We start from the raw sequence: 15,605 nt of genomic DNA, 5'->3' as shown, positions 1-15,605 counted from the left end.
AAATTAAGACATTTATAGCAAACATTTTATGAAGAAAATCCCTTCTTCGTTTAAAATAAAAATAAGCGAAATCGGCCCAATTTCATTCAACCCTGCCTGACATGAACATTTTCTCCACGATAAGGCTAGTAGCCATTTCTAACAGATTTTGGGTAGCTTAGTCAAAAATGGAAACATATATACATATTTGAAATTTAAGAAAACAAGGCAAATAGCAAAATCGGCTAAAACGGCTAATTTTTTTCTGCAAAACGGCTAACAAATCGGCTGCAGGCTAAATCGAAATTTCTCCGGCTGTTTGCTATCGCAACCGGCTAAATCTAGCCGGAAAACGGCTAAAATGGCAACACTGATAACCAGATACCGAAAAAAATGAAGTGAGCGATATGAGAGGAATGACAGAAATATGTAGCAATTCCAACAACAAAACAACTAGCACAGTGTCGTATTTAGTTTGCTATGCTTTTTTGCAAAATATATATGTACATGGGTTTCGACGTTGCCTATTTTGCAGCGATAGGAAATTTTGTTTCCCATTTATTTTGTTGTTGTGTGTTTGCAAGTTATACAATCCGTGCTACGTGCAACGGCTTGGCAAGATTTCGAGAATACCCCTATTGTAGTTACGTTTAACTTCCAAAGGAGAAGATTTTTCGATAAGTAATTTTTTACCTTATAAGTCTAAGACCCTTAGAAGTAGAAAAACGGTAGAATCTCGACAGCAATTGGGACTCCTAGAATTTATAAATATTTTGTGAAATATGGATATATATGTATAAATAATTATATGAGTTGCGAAGGAGTGTTTTGACATTTTACAAATCTTAGCAGCAAAAAACGCTCCGCCAATATGCTGCATACCGGCCCACAGCGGGATTGAGAACAACGAAGACGCTGAAGAGCTGGAAAAATCTTCAACCGTTTTTGTGTAATGGAAAGTATGGATCGGCAACAAAGTTGAAATAAATCATATACATATGTACAGATGTTAGGAGAGGTTTATTAAAAATGGAAGTTAGAGGGTTAAAATGTTCTACTGAAGTATTAAGTAACAGATTTTGTTTCTGATCACATAATTTTTTCGGCATTTTTATACCTGTTTTCTCATACTTTTCCTTTCAGAGCCCTTCGCTTTAAAAGTGATTTCTCTTTATCATACATATTTAAATCATTTCAATGCGCGTCTCTCGAATTACTTTAATTGGAGCTTAATTACAAAAACAATAAAACTAAACAACAAATAAATATACATATTGTATACATTACATATGTGCAAATGTAAATGTGCATGGAAGTGTAAACTTTTGTATACAGAAGTGTGAAACTGAGCAAAATTGCGAGCAAACGTGTGCGAGATCACATCTCTTCCACCGCAGCACAGACCCTCTCCATGCGAACTTAATAGTGAACTTGGTAATGACAAATGTACATGAGTGCGAAGGTAGAAGCAAACTTTTTTTTTTATTTTATTTTATTTTATTGTATTTTATTTAATTTTATTGTATTTTATTTTTTCTTATATTTTTATTTTTTTGTCAATCCGCAGTCTCCAGCCGGCCTTTGTGCTTCGCTTTTCTTCATCATCTTTAAGGTTTTTTTACAATTGCAATTACACTTGTGTAAACATGTGTGAATACAAGCAGATCGACAACAATAAATGTAGCAAAGCAATAACATTGCTAACAAAAGTAATAAATTTCAGATAAATGTACTACATATACGTAGGTATGCATACATATGTATTTGTCCACATGTTTGTCAGCCTGTGAACGTTTGTGTATTTAATCTCGCAATCGCGCATCCAAATTACCATTTTTAAATGTGTCTGATAAATCTTGAATTGAAAGTTGAGAACTCAACGAGATCACTTCTCAGTTATATCTTTCGATTTGACGTGAAAAGTCAGCCGTGACTTTGTACTTTGCTTGGCTCGCACGCGAAAGCGTACTTATTTATGTATGTATGTATATACATACTAAATATTTGCATATTGACAAGTGCCACAGAATCCAACTTCTAGTGTTCCGCGATTTATGTATTTGCAGAATGTGGATAAAAAGTGAAACGAATAATTATGTAAACCATACTTAAATGTGATACATACATAGTTATTAAGACAAATTCTGCTTGAAAAGGTGAGTTGTGAGATATACATATGTATATATGTAAGTACATTAGGGCGTAGTAATTTCTACGGTGCAAAATTTTTGAAGAAAGTGTATAGCAAATTCAAGTTCTACGATTAATTCTAAGCAAATATGGCGAACAAACTATATACCTAAAATGACGTTTGACTCTACCACTTTTCAAAGAAAAAGCAGTAGATAGATAGATTGTAACTTTTTTGCTCGAAATTTATTTTTCATTGTACCTAAAAATTTTGCACATATTTTTCTATTTTTCCGGTTGTGTGAAGTAGTTTCTTATACATGAAGAAAACACAAAGTTTTGTAAATGAAAAATTAATTTCGTTCAGAAAATAATCTAATGCACTAATTTTTCTTTTAAAAATTGGGAGGGTCAAACCTAATTTTAGGTACATAGATTACTCACCACTTTGCTTCGAATCGAGCGTAGAATTCGAATATGTCATACACCTTTTTCGAATAAATTACTCCGCCCTAATGTACATACATATATAGATGCATAGTAGGAAAAGTACTCTATAATTTTAATTGAAGGGAGTAATGCCTAATTAAATAGGCGAGTGAGTTAAAAGCGAACTAAATCACCAGAAAGTATCATATGTACATCTGTACGATTGGAGGCTGAAAAGTTTTGAGCCTAAGGTATTAAAATTGCTGATCGAAATGTATACAAATTTTATTTTTCTATATAATCTTCCTCGACCTCAATACACTTTTTATATTTCGAAATGCTCGTCTACTGCCGCCTTCATGTCTTATTCACTTGAAAGTCTTAGCTCTCCGAGGTTTTCCTAGAATTTGGAGAACAGGAAGCAATCGCTGGCGGTCAGGACAGGACTGTACGGTGGGTGGTTGATTTCTTCAAATCCAGTCTCGTTCAGGGCGCTCTTTCATCTCGCGCAGTGTGAACGGGTGCATTGTCTTGCAAAATCAGTACTCCTTTGGCCTCACCGTTTTTCGACAGCCACTTGACGCACTTTTGTCGTGGCATCATAGCCTCCATTCATCTTACTTCTTCAAGAAGTAACAAAACAGAATACCTTCATAATCCCAAAACAGTGGCCATGAGCTTGGAATGCTGATCTCTTCACTTTGAATTTCTGTGGTGGCTTTTCTCCGTTTTCTCTCCACTGCATAAACTCATGTTTTGACTCTGGATCAAACTGCCGGATCCATGTTTCAACCACAGTGACAATGCGAGCATAAATGTCGTCTGGATTATTGCCAGAGACGTCTAAGAACTTCTGCGAAGTTGTGACTCGGGGCTGCACAGTGGGGTTGCAGGGTTGCTGTAGACAAATCAATTTTGAGCGCCCAAATATGAACCGATTTCACGTTTCTGTTTTTTTTTTTTTTTAATAAAAGACAATTAAATTTCGCGACGATCTATCCATGGGGATTTTTAAAAAAAGCTCTGGTTTTTTATTTATTCATGTTGAAAAATGAAAGAAAAAAATTTTACGTTTGAACGCTCCCACTTTTTTGGAAATTCTTGAAATTATTTTGAAATGTCTGCAATTATTTAAAAAACTATTCATAAACATGTTTCCATAGGATACATTTAATTAAAATTAAAATTATTTTCATTTCCTATCTATACTAACACATACTTTGAAAGCCGTTTTTTTCTTTTTATTGACATTTTTGAAATTTTGAGCATCGACTCCAGACTATCCAAGGATGATGATAAATGAAAAGGAATTTCGATATATCAAGGGGGCGTGGCACCTCCCATACAAACAGAAGTTTTCACACAACATATCTCTGGAAGTATTCATGGTAGAGTGCTACAACTTAGTACAGAGATGCATATATAATATCAACGCCAAACTCATGGAAAAAATGGGAGTTATTGAAAAAGGAGGCGTGGCATCTCCCAAACAAACTAAATTTCTCACACCACATAAATATAGTTTTTATATTATTGGGTGGATTAAAAAGATCTGTAGACAAATCGGTCTAACACAAAAAACGCACTTCACTTTTTAGTCGATTAAGACTAATCTATTTTAATTTTTATTTTATTCCACAATTTATGTGATAGCTTAATTCAACAACAGCACCCAAGACCGCGATTACCACTTTTTCGAAAAAAGCTATCAAAAGATGAAAAAGCTTAGATATTATAGTTGTGAAATATTTTTACATCCAACTGAAAAAAACGATGGAATATTTTTTTTTAAGGGACCAGCTTTATTATTTGCGTATTGACACAGACACAGTTAAATGGATAAAAATCACCAACATCAGAGAACAGCCGACATCGAGAGTTCATATATTTTGTATGTATTTATGTATTAGATACAAGTAGGTGTGCATCGTCGTCTCACTTGTTTACTTAAATGATAATAACTTTTGCACAAATAATATAGATTTCGCATTAGCAATGACGAATATACCCGTCAGGAAAATTCATTCGCTACATGTACATATATGCATCGTCACTAGACACGGATAAATCCGCGAGCTCAAAAGTTGACCGCGAAAAAAGGAACAGTCCAGCGCCTTCGCCTTGGTCTGCAGGCTGTATCGGAGACACAGCCGCTAAATTTAAACGTAGAATACGTAGTATGGTTAAGAGCACATCCAAATCAAAAACGAAAGCACACACTAAGAAAAAATATCGATAACAAAATCGATAAAAACATCGCTAACAAAATCGATAAAAACTTCGCTAACAAAATCGATAAAACTATCGATAACAAAATCGATAATAATATCGATAGTAAAATCGATAACAAAATCGATAAAAATATCGATTACAAAATCGTTAAAAATATTGTTTATTATATCGATAAGTTTCGAAAATATCAATAGCAAAATAAATAACAATGTAGATACAAATTTCGATAACAAAACCGATAAAAAATATCGTTAACAAAACCGATAAAATATCGATTATTATATCGATAAGTCCCGAAAATTCCGAAAATCTCTAAAATCCCGAGATAGTCCTCAAATTGAGTCTCTGTCTATACCCTTTTCTCTAATTACCTTTATTTTAATCTTTCTTCCTCTATCTTCATCCTTACTTTTATCGGTATCCTCATCCTCATATTTTTCTTTATATTTATCTTTGTATTTACTTTTACGTTTATCATTTTCTTCACCTACATATTCCCCTTCACCTTTGCCTTTTATAAATATGACGCCATCTGTTATTCAAAAGCCGAAATACCTACATACACATACTTTTTGTCTCCCTCTCACTTCCAGCGCATGTACGTGTTTGCAAAATGTTGCCGCAGAGATTTTGTATGGGAAATCATTTATGCCCATATATTTGAATCAAATAAACATACTTAGAAGATATCAACCAATACTTCCCATATACCAAATGAAAGGAAAAGTCTTAAACTTTTGATTAAAGAAATTTAAAACAAAATCGTTTTCGAGCATTTTGGAAATAAATAAAAAATTGCTAATTTTTTCTACAAGTTTTTGCATTAAAATGCTCAATATTTGTTGAACTTATATAAAATTTGTACAGGATAATATGTCCATTGCTTCAAGGAACCTACATTAGGGTGGTTCAAGATCTTATAGTAAAAACCCAAGTTGAATTTTAAGGCCAAGGGACCCCCCAATTCTTTTAGATTTGATAAAAGAAGTGAGGAGCCAAAATTTCAGAGTCATAGGTCATTTGGAAGGCAGTGCTCAATGCTGTTTAAAATCTGAAAACTTGAATTTTTCTAAAATTTCTGAAAAAAATGATTAGACATATTAGGATACAAGAACCTTAATATATATGCATGTTTTAAATTAGGAACCATCTTTAAAATAAGTACATTTTATTGTGAATATAAATAATCAATATGAAGTCTTTATATTTTTCCTTTGGAAGTGGACGGTTTCTGTAGACTTTTTAAAACGACCTTCTTTGTTGGTTCAGTCGGAACTTGTTTTCGGTTAGCCTCTACAATCTGCAGCAACAGCTGTTTTTCCTCCTCATCATTTGTTATGAGTTTGTTAAAATCTTGAATTAGTTTAACGCCTCTTTCGGCGATGTCATTGACCACTTTGATTTTATTAATTGTATTTCTTGCCTCTTTAAACTCTGGCTTCTGTTCCCATTCACTTGGGTGTTTGTCCAAAAAGCTTTGCTTAATGTTTAGCTTAGTAAACAACAACATTGTTCTACTATTAGCAAAATCTGCCAATTCACATTCATCACTTAGTAAATTGGCATTTCCTCTAACCATCCTCTCCGGTGCAGGGAGAGACATCTTACTCACAATGCTTACTTTGTTTTCATGGCTCACTTTTGTGGAAAAAAGTGATAATCCGACCAGTTCATCGCATAGGTACCACAAATGTGACTGCAAATTTTTTTTGATGGTTTTAGCTATCTCTTCATCAATTGCGCAGTATTTCCCAGCCTCTTTCCAAAACATTAGGTCATTGAAAGCTGCATTGGTGCTGATTGGAGTCTCTACCCAGTTTTTCACGTACAGAAGTGCTCCAAAACGGATAAATCTATCCAAATTTTCTTTCTCCTTGTTTGTGAGATGATAAAGTCCTTGATTTTGGAAAAGGTGCAATTTATATGCATAAATCAGCTTAGCCATCCATCGAGCGTGATGTATTGGCCCAGGTGCTCTCCAGTGCATTTTTTCTATTGGTTGCCCCAACACCAACAGCGTCAGTTCAATAAGTTCGAGGTAGTCATCTCGAGGATGATCTTTCTTACTTAGATGATAAAGCAAGGACTCGATGGAACTATTTCTTAACTCAGCTTCTCCAGGAGAAAAAATTAATGGTGTGTGGTCTGATCGATCAACTTCATTCCATGATTCCTTCAACCTTTTAAATATGGGAATTTCAGGAGAGCTTGAAGGTCCCAAACATAATGTAAATACCTTACTCAAAATTATTTCCATTATGTGATGGCGACATGGCAACCATAGAAGTTCTTTGTTCAGCTGTTTTTCAATGAAATTGCATGCACCATTCTTCATTCCGGTGTTGACGCTTGTTGTGTCAAAGCCCATACCAATGACTTTATCATCGAGATGCCATGTCTTAAGAGTTTTAAGTACTGCATCTCCAGTTTTCGTACCTGTTGCACTAGCCAATTTTGGCACCCCCAGCAGTTTCTCATATCCATCACCATAGGAAACTAGCACTGGTAGTCTGTCTACTTTTTGTGAACCTAAAATGTCAGGCAAGATTTTGCTGTCCCAATGAACAACAATTGGTTCTTTTATGTCTTCTAAGTTTGCCATCATCTCTGTCGAAAAATTCTGCCTTGCTGCTTCTCGTTTTCTTTTTATCGAACTTCTTGAAAGCGGCAATGCTGCGGGATCATGGCCAAGTGCGGCGGCAATAGGAATGATAAGCCTTACAGCTTCACGATCGGACACTTTATTCCTGTCTAAAGCCCCTGCCACATTCATGTCAAAAAAGCTCTTCTTAGCCTTTGATTCAGAAACATCTTCGTTCTTGCCACCTAAAACTTTTTCCAATTTTTTTTTGGAATAAGGCTGATATAATTCATCATCAGTAGCGTTTTCTGAATTGCTTTCACTTAAACTATCATATAAGCCAGCATCGGGTATATTAATGGAAGAAGTAGTGGATTTTGCAGCAGACCCTTTTCTCTTCTCTTCTTTTTCAAATCTTTCTAGTGATCTTTCTTGCTTTCTAATATACTCTTTGTCTTGAGATGAAATGATCATTTTTCTGTCAGTTCTTTGGTCAATTAAAAAATGTTTATCTTGTTCTATTTTTATGAGAATTAGAGCATCTGAATGGGCAATGTCAAAAAGCTTTTTTATTTTGTCTACAAATGATTGTTCGTTTGTTCTTTGTTTTTCCGTTCTTCTGCCTTTATTTTTCTTTAAAAGTAGCCACTGTGAATGCACACTTTCAAGTTTTTCAATCGAATCCTTGGTATATTTAGTCGGGATAAGGGCTTTGCTCCAAACTTCATTCAATTCTTCAATTGTACTATGACTGGCGTTCCTGACAGATTTTATTCCACTTAAGAAAAAATGAAATCTTAACAAAACTTCTTTTGTTGTAGGAAGTTGGTTCTTCTTTGTTAAAGATTCTAGGTCCTTAACACCGATTAAGTAAACACTGTCTGCCTGACGCGTCTTAAGCGCACTCATTTTGATTGAAGTATAGTTTAAATCTGGAATAAAAAAGGGGTTGATAACATGATTAATATCAAATTTATTGAAGACCACACATTTTTTAACTTCTGAATCCTTAAAAACAAACAAATAAAATTTTACAGAATTTATGAAAACTAAACCTTGTTGAGCACTGCTTTCTATATGCTCTAGAGAGCTAAAATTTTGCATAGATTAATCTTTCGTTATATGTAACAAAATTGGAGGGTCCCTTGGTCTCTAAAATAAACTTTGGTTTTTTGGACCACCCTAATACATCCTGAAAATGAAAGTTTAACCTGCAATCGGTAAGAAACCGAATTGGTTACTTACAAAAATGAGTCTGTCGATAGGTTTGGAATTATATCTTTGAAACGCCATACTTTTCTTTCAAATCGCTTTATTATTTCTCGTGCAATAAGAGTTTTCGTAAATCTCTAAAAATTACAACTACAATATTTGAGCATAGCCTCCATATCGAAACGTAAGACGTATTCTACGTCAAAACGCGTAAAACAAACTTCAGCGAATATAGACTCGTTAACATAGTTGACGACGACATAGTTTTTACGGCGAAGAAGAACCCGTAAACTTATTTTCGCGGGCGACTATATATGCAGGTTAACAGTATGTAAATTCCCCAAAGAGTTTTTGTAGAATGATGCTGAAGTGATAGTCCTTGGTCAGATATATGTAAATCTGTGTTTACACGTCTTTCTTCGCCGTCAAAATACTAGCGCGCCTTTATTCGTGTGTAGTGACAATATGTAGATTGCATCACTCCCCTTGCAAAAAAAAAATGTCGGTACTAGTTTTCCGCTGCAATTAAACAATCTATTATATTTTAAGACTTGCATTCAAAAAATCGGAAAATTATTAAGTGAGTTGGGCGGATTTGAAAATACCTCCAAACATTTAGCTTTTTATGAATAGAAATAGTTTTTCGAAGTATTTTTTGAAAAAAATCACCTCAGATGACAAAACAGTTCAAGATTAAAAAAATTGCAGAAAAATATAAACAAATGTTACAATGGAATAAAAATAGTGAGATGCTGTATGGGACCTTTTTTTAAGATTGGTAAATAGGAACTTGAATAACTCAGCCAAAACTTTAGTTTCTTAAAGGTTTTTTTTTTGAAAAATTTCCTCTGATGACAAAGCAGTTTAAGCTTAAATAATCTGCATAAAAATAAAAAAAAATATTATCAACGGAATCATAATAATGAGATTTTTAATGCTGATTTTAACTTTTTTCAAAGATTGGTCTGAATCGATATCGTTTTAGCTCAGTCTACTTTATATTTTTATGCAGATTATTTAAGCTTAAACTGGTTTGTCGTCTGAGGGAATTTTTTCAAAAAATCCTTAAAGAAAATATTTTTATTTAAAAAACATTATTTTTGGAGGAGTTTTGAAATCGGTCTAGCCACGGTAATCTCAATAATTTTCTGAAATATTTGGGGGAGGTCTTCAAATATAATATATATAATATAACTATAACTATAACTACCTACTTATAATCTGATACACTCTCGTTCATTTTTTCTTTTTAATTTCGAGTTCGAATGATTTGGAGATTAAAATATTAGGACATATAAAGTGTTATTACTGTAGGATGACGATAGCCCGTGCCGACTTGAAATTGAAGTTTTGGCTATAGGGTCATATCGAAGTTGCCATAAGACCTCGAAATCCCACTTGAAAATTGTATACATTTTTCCAGATCAGGTAATTTTCACAAGACATTTTTATTTTTATGAAAAAATACTCAAATTTTAACAAGAAAAATAACAAACCCTTCGTAATTTTTTTCACTTTGTAATTAAGTCTTTTCCTTTGCCAAAAAATCAAGCTACTAGCGATGAAAATCGATGGATAAATAAACAAGTCTTCAATGGTTGAATGAAAATATAGCATTATTTTTTTGCACTAAATAGGAGCGGAAAATAATGCTACTCAAACGCCGTAACGTACTCGACCGTACTCGTACCTTCGTACATGGCGTATGAGTAACATTTTCCATGTTTGGCGAAGCGCACATTAGCGCGATTCTGACATTGCGAATCCGCAGAGGCAAAAATTACAACAATGCTACCCATGTATTTTAATGACCTAGCGCACACTTGCACGATTCCCTTGCTGCGATTTTTCGAATATTCAATGTTCCTCTCTTTTGATGCGTTCGAAACGTGGTTTGCAGCGGAAGAGGAAGAATAGTGTCGCAGGAATAAATGCAAAGAAAAAAAGTGTGATGTACAAAAACTAATAAAAAACGTTCGTAACAATACTATTTTGTATGATATGGACACGCCGAATACAAAAATAAACAAAACAAGTAATTTTTAAGCAAAAACCAAAAACAAAACCGACTTCAATTCTCATATAAAAATTTAAATTTATCGTTAATTTATTCACGATCCAATTATCGGATCTAAACAAAATTTGTATGGAACCGCACACCCATCTTTTTGATGAAAAGATCGAAAAAATTATCGAAATCGGTTAACGTGGTCCAAAGCTATGCGGTAACATACATAAAAAAAAAGTAAAAAAGATCAAAAAAATATTCCGACGAACTGATAACCTCCTCCTTTTTGTGAAGTCGGTTAAAAAGGAAAAATTAAGTGAATTGTGCATCGGAATTCTACGCGAAAAAACTGGGCAAGTGTGCGTACGTTTGCTGATTCTAAGTTAATAGCCGAATTCGCAACGATAGAATCGCGCTAATATGCGCTTCGCTTTAAAGTTTGATTTTTTTTTCGTTTGCAATGCAAACTTTACATGAAAATATCTTGGGAAAAAGACTTGATCTAGAAAAACGGTATACAGATCCGCAATATAAGACCCAAAACTAACTTTACGTTTCTCGGCGATTTTTTGAGTTATTCTTTCGTGCCTACAGTGTAATTTCAAGAATGCTGTCATTTTGTTAGAAAATCAAAACATAAAAATAAATGTATAAATGAGTTCCCGCCCTGAGAAAATATGTATATTATCTGCATATCTTTACGCTTCGGCTGCTAACAAGAAACAACCGAACAGCACATTTACCAACAACGAGCTTCAGATATATCGATAAACCTGCGTTACTCTGGCCAATTTAAGGCCTGGATACTGTAACAGGCTAAACTCTTACTTAGACACCACACCAGTCCCCTTTTCACTTGCTTATCTTAACCTACTCAGCTAACAGCGCTCCTCTTTCGTTCCGATCCCATTAAACAGCACGTTTTCTCAGCCTAGCATCAGTTCAACTCACGGACAAAGGATTGATAAATTAGCCGATTTAGACAGGGCTTAGTAGTGTCACTAAAACAACAAGGCGTCACAGCGATAGTAATGATAAGGGCTGAAATTTTTAGAAAGCGTACCAAATTTTTTAAGAATTCCGTAATGCTTAAGAAAATTTGGCTTAATTCATTTTTCTTGAGCATTTCATGAGCTTTTTTTTATATGGACAATTATTGAGGTTTTCTTGTCGCGCTTAGAACTACGAAAAGGATTGCTCCTGTTAATGATTGCGGATATAAAATTTCAAATCAAAGAGTTTTTCTTTCCGGGAAGATTTTGGTGTTAGATAGATACATAGACATTGGTTTTGGTATACACTGCGAACAGAAGATCTCTTGTGACCTATTTCTCCTTACAACACCTCGCTAAATGCTAAATAACTGCTGTAGGAAGTCCAAAGATTTTTTGGTGACACCGAGTGTATATGATTCGGCTGCAGGCGCAATGGCCCGAGGTGCTTCTTACATCTTCCGCATTTTCCTAATATATTCTTCGAATAGCTTCCTTGCCTGTCACAGCCCAATGGACTGGTTCCAGTGCTGTTCTCTGCTAGTTCTCTCTTCTCTCCTAAGCTGTTCTCTGATGGTGTGTGGTCCTACCGCAAAGAAGGGCTCGCGTCGCTACCTCCTTATTACCTTCTATGCTCTTGTGGTCCGGCATACAGAGGAGGAAGATCTTATTGACTGCCGCCAAGGCGTTTAGCTTCTCGGCACACTCCAGAACTTTTGCGTACTTGATTTCAAGGGAAACAATAGCTCTGGGTTCAGCCTGACTATTGCTTAGCATTAGTATATTTTAATCACGATATTTTCGCTTTGAATTGACCTCTGCTCAGACTAATGGCGTGAACCTCCGCTTGGAATATACCTGGCCGTCTACCAAATTTCTTCCATAATTATGGCATGTGGTTCAGCTTTTAGCCTTCATAACATTCTAAAGTAGCATTTAAAATAAATCGTTAGAAAAAGTATTTCTTAAACCAGATTTATAAATCAAAATGTCAATGTTGCTTATAAGAAACAACTGCCCTCAAGGGGTTAAGACCCTTGGAGAGGTTTTCTAATTTAGCATGTCGCTTTACCGGAAAATCTCCTGCTTTGGTACAAAAACGTGACTACAGTTTTTTATATTTTTTTAAGCCTTTAGAGGACTTTCACTTTATTTAAAATCCGATAACTCAACCAAAAGTGTGTATATCTCGATATAAATCGACAACTCTATGAACTTTGGATACCTTTATAAAATTTGATAAGTTGGTTAATTTTGATAGTTCCATATTTTCGGAAAGCATTTCATTAACTCTATAATTGATGATAATTCAATGGATATTCATAACGTGGTAAATTTCACACGCTTCGCCGGAACGATGGATTTTTGAAATTGTCGGGTACCTCCGATTTCGATAATCTCATAAATTTGTTTAGATCGATATATATCAAACAATTTTGTTGAGAAAAACAACAATAATTTACAAAGGTAGAAGTTCTAGCTGCTATTTCGGAGATCACCACATCTTCTCATCAGACTTCTTCATCGAGGTCACTGGGATTTGAAATCGCAACTTCGGCATTCAAAGCCAGTGGTCCTACCCACTGAGCTAATTCCGCCAGGTAAACTGTTGTTGTTTTTCCAATTTTTCATTATAAATATCCGCAAATTTCGGCAAATCAATAAACATTGATCAATTTAAATAATTCGACACGTTGCGATAACTCAATAAAAAGGGATAACTCGATAAATTTCGATAAGTTCGGTTACTTGATAACTTTCGATAACAAAATTTTTTATGACTGAATTTATGTTTTTCGAATTTTAATAAGTTTCCTTACTGTTTCAATTACTCTAAGCCTTATGTATTTCTCATTGTTTTCATTTTAGTGTTTATCTTCAGTTTTACTTTAACTTTTTTGCCTTAATCGTTATCATTTATTTCTTCATATTCACATTTATCCTTATTACAAAGTTTAATTTCAAATACGAAACAAAACAAAATGCGAAAAGAACTCAAACAAACAGTTTGCAACAACAATTAGACACAAATACCGGCGGAAAACCCGTAACTTTTTTGGTGATGCAGTCTAACGTACATACATATGTATATCTATCTCTGGCAAAAAATACCCGCCAATGAGTCATCTATTCAAGATAACAGCGCGTGTTTTGCCAAACCAATCATACCCGATTCCAAAAGTCATACCTTTACCGCATCAATATGTATCTTGCTCTAGTCACCCTTTGCCAACATACATACATATGTACATACATAAGTGCATACGTACTTACTTAGTACGTACAACTTACATACAATCTCCAAAGTTACAGCAAAGCAAAAATCAAAAATAAGGAAACAAATTCCAAGCATTAGTAAACGCGCTTGAAAAAAGGCGAAAAGTGTCTTATCAACGGAAAACAAAATATGTATGTATGTAGTCTACAAATGTCGTAAACATAGCCAACCGCAAAAACAAACATAATAAAATTGTCAATGCCCATTACTTTTTACGGTTTTTTTTTTTGTTTATACATACGGTGTTTTTTTCTGCTCACAATCAGTGCGGCACACCAGCAAGACTATGAGTCAATTAGCGGCGCTCATTGTCGTCAGAGCGAGCAGCTCCTGTTAAATTTCCTTTTGCATATCCGGTCAAATGGCATCCTAATTGCAGGCGCATGCGCAAATGTTTTGAGATATTGAGCACGTGCATTTTGAGACGTATATGTGTATGTGTACATTAAGGTGGCCCAAAAATACATGCGGGGGAAAAAATGTAAAATGTTAAGCCCTCACACCTTAGGATTTTTCTAAATGGAAAAAAAGAATACATGCATTTTTTTTTTGTAATTATAAATAGAACTGCCTCAAAGGCCTTGAAGTTTTCCATGTATTTTATATGGGAAAAAATACTTTTACGCACACAATGGTATAGAATTCTCTAAAAACTCTGTTTTTCAGTTTCAGGAGACTTTCTATAACAATACCCAATTGTTTATTTAACTATGTTTTAATATGAAATAATTTTATAGGCCCCCCAAAACTCCCAAAAAATGCCAGAGGAACCCATAAAAATTCAATAGTTTGTATTAAAAAATGTTAAAACAAACAATTGGGTATTATTATTGGAAGTCTCCTGAAAATAAACCCCCCCGAATTCTCTACCTTTTTGACGAAAAAGTGCTTTTTCCCCTACATCAAATACGTGGAAAACTTAATGGGCTTTGAGGCAGTTCTAAATATATTATTTTTTTAACATAAAAATATGGGTTTTTTTTTCTTTATTTATTTAGAAAAAATCCTAGGGGTGAGAGCTTAACATTTTAACTTTTTCTTGAGCGACCCTAATGTACATATGTATATGTAGAAATATGTTGTGGCCGCTCTGCAATCACTCGTAAATTAGCCAGAAAAAAACAACTACCCAATTTGGAATTGCTGCTCATAAATCGATCATTTTGGTATTGCACTCGGCCGAAGTGTGTCAGCTATGCGATAACTACTTATTTTTAAACATTTAAGTAGCCAGAAACCTAAATGTTATGGTATGTTATGGCATAAACAAACAAACACACTAGCAAAACTAAACAAGTGATTACCATGGACGGACAGACGTACCGACGGACGGTATGCGCCTTTAGGAATGTGGGCGCCCCGTTGTGCTCATACATAAGTCACGCCTCTTTGTTTGGTCATTTAGGTGAGGAAGATGCATACACATAATGACATACATACATACATATGTACATTAGCTGGCGACTATTCAGCTTTCTACAGGTATGCATATATATGCACATGTGCGTCTAGTCGCACATCCGACGTCCGGCCACCTTGACGACTCACTTTGTTGTCTCTCGTTGGATAATTGAAAATACTCAGACGTCGGGATGCTTGCCAGATGATGCTTTGTTCTCTAATTGTGGGGGCAGTCGGACTATTGCATCTTCGCTTCCTAAAAATTTACTAATTCACAAGTCTACCTGGCGTTATCCAGCAATCTTTATTAGCTACAGTCCTTTGACTGCCCAAAGGTAGCATCAGTTTCTATTCACATTTTCT

The sequence above is a fragment of the Rhagoletis pomonella genome, unplaced genomic scaffold (genome assembly GCF_013731165.1).
Source record: "Rhagoletis pomonella isolate Grant_MI unplaced genomic scaffold, Rhpom_1.0 Rhpom_scaffold_00002, whole genome shotgun sequence".
Classification (NCBI taxonomy): domain Eukaryota; kingdom Metazoa; phylum Arthropoda; class Insecta; order Diptera; family Tephritidae; genus Rhagoletis; species Rhagoletis pomonella.
The sequence above is the reverse complement of the archived record's forward strand: the minus strand, read 5'-3'. Positions refer to the sequence as shown.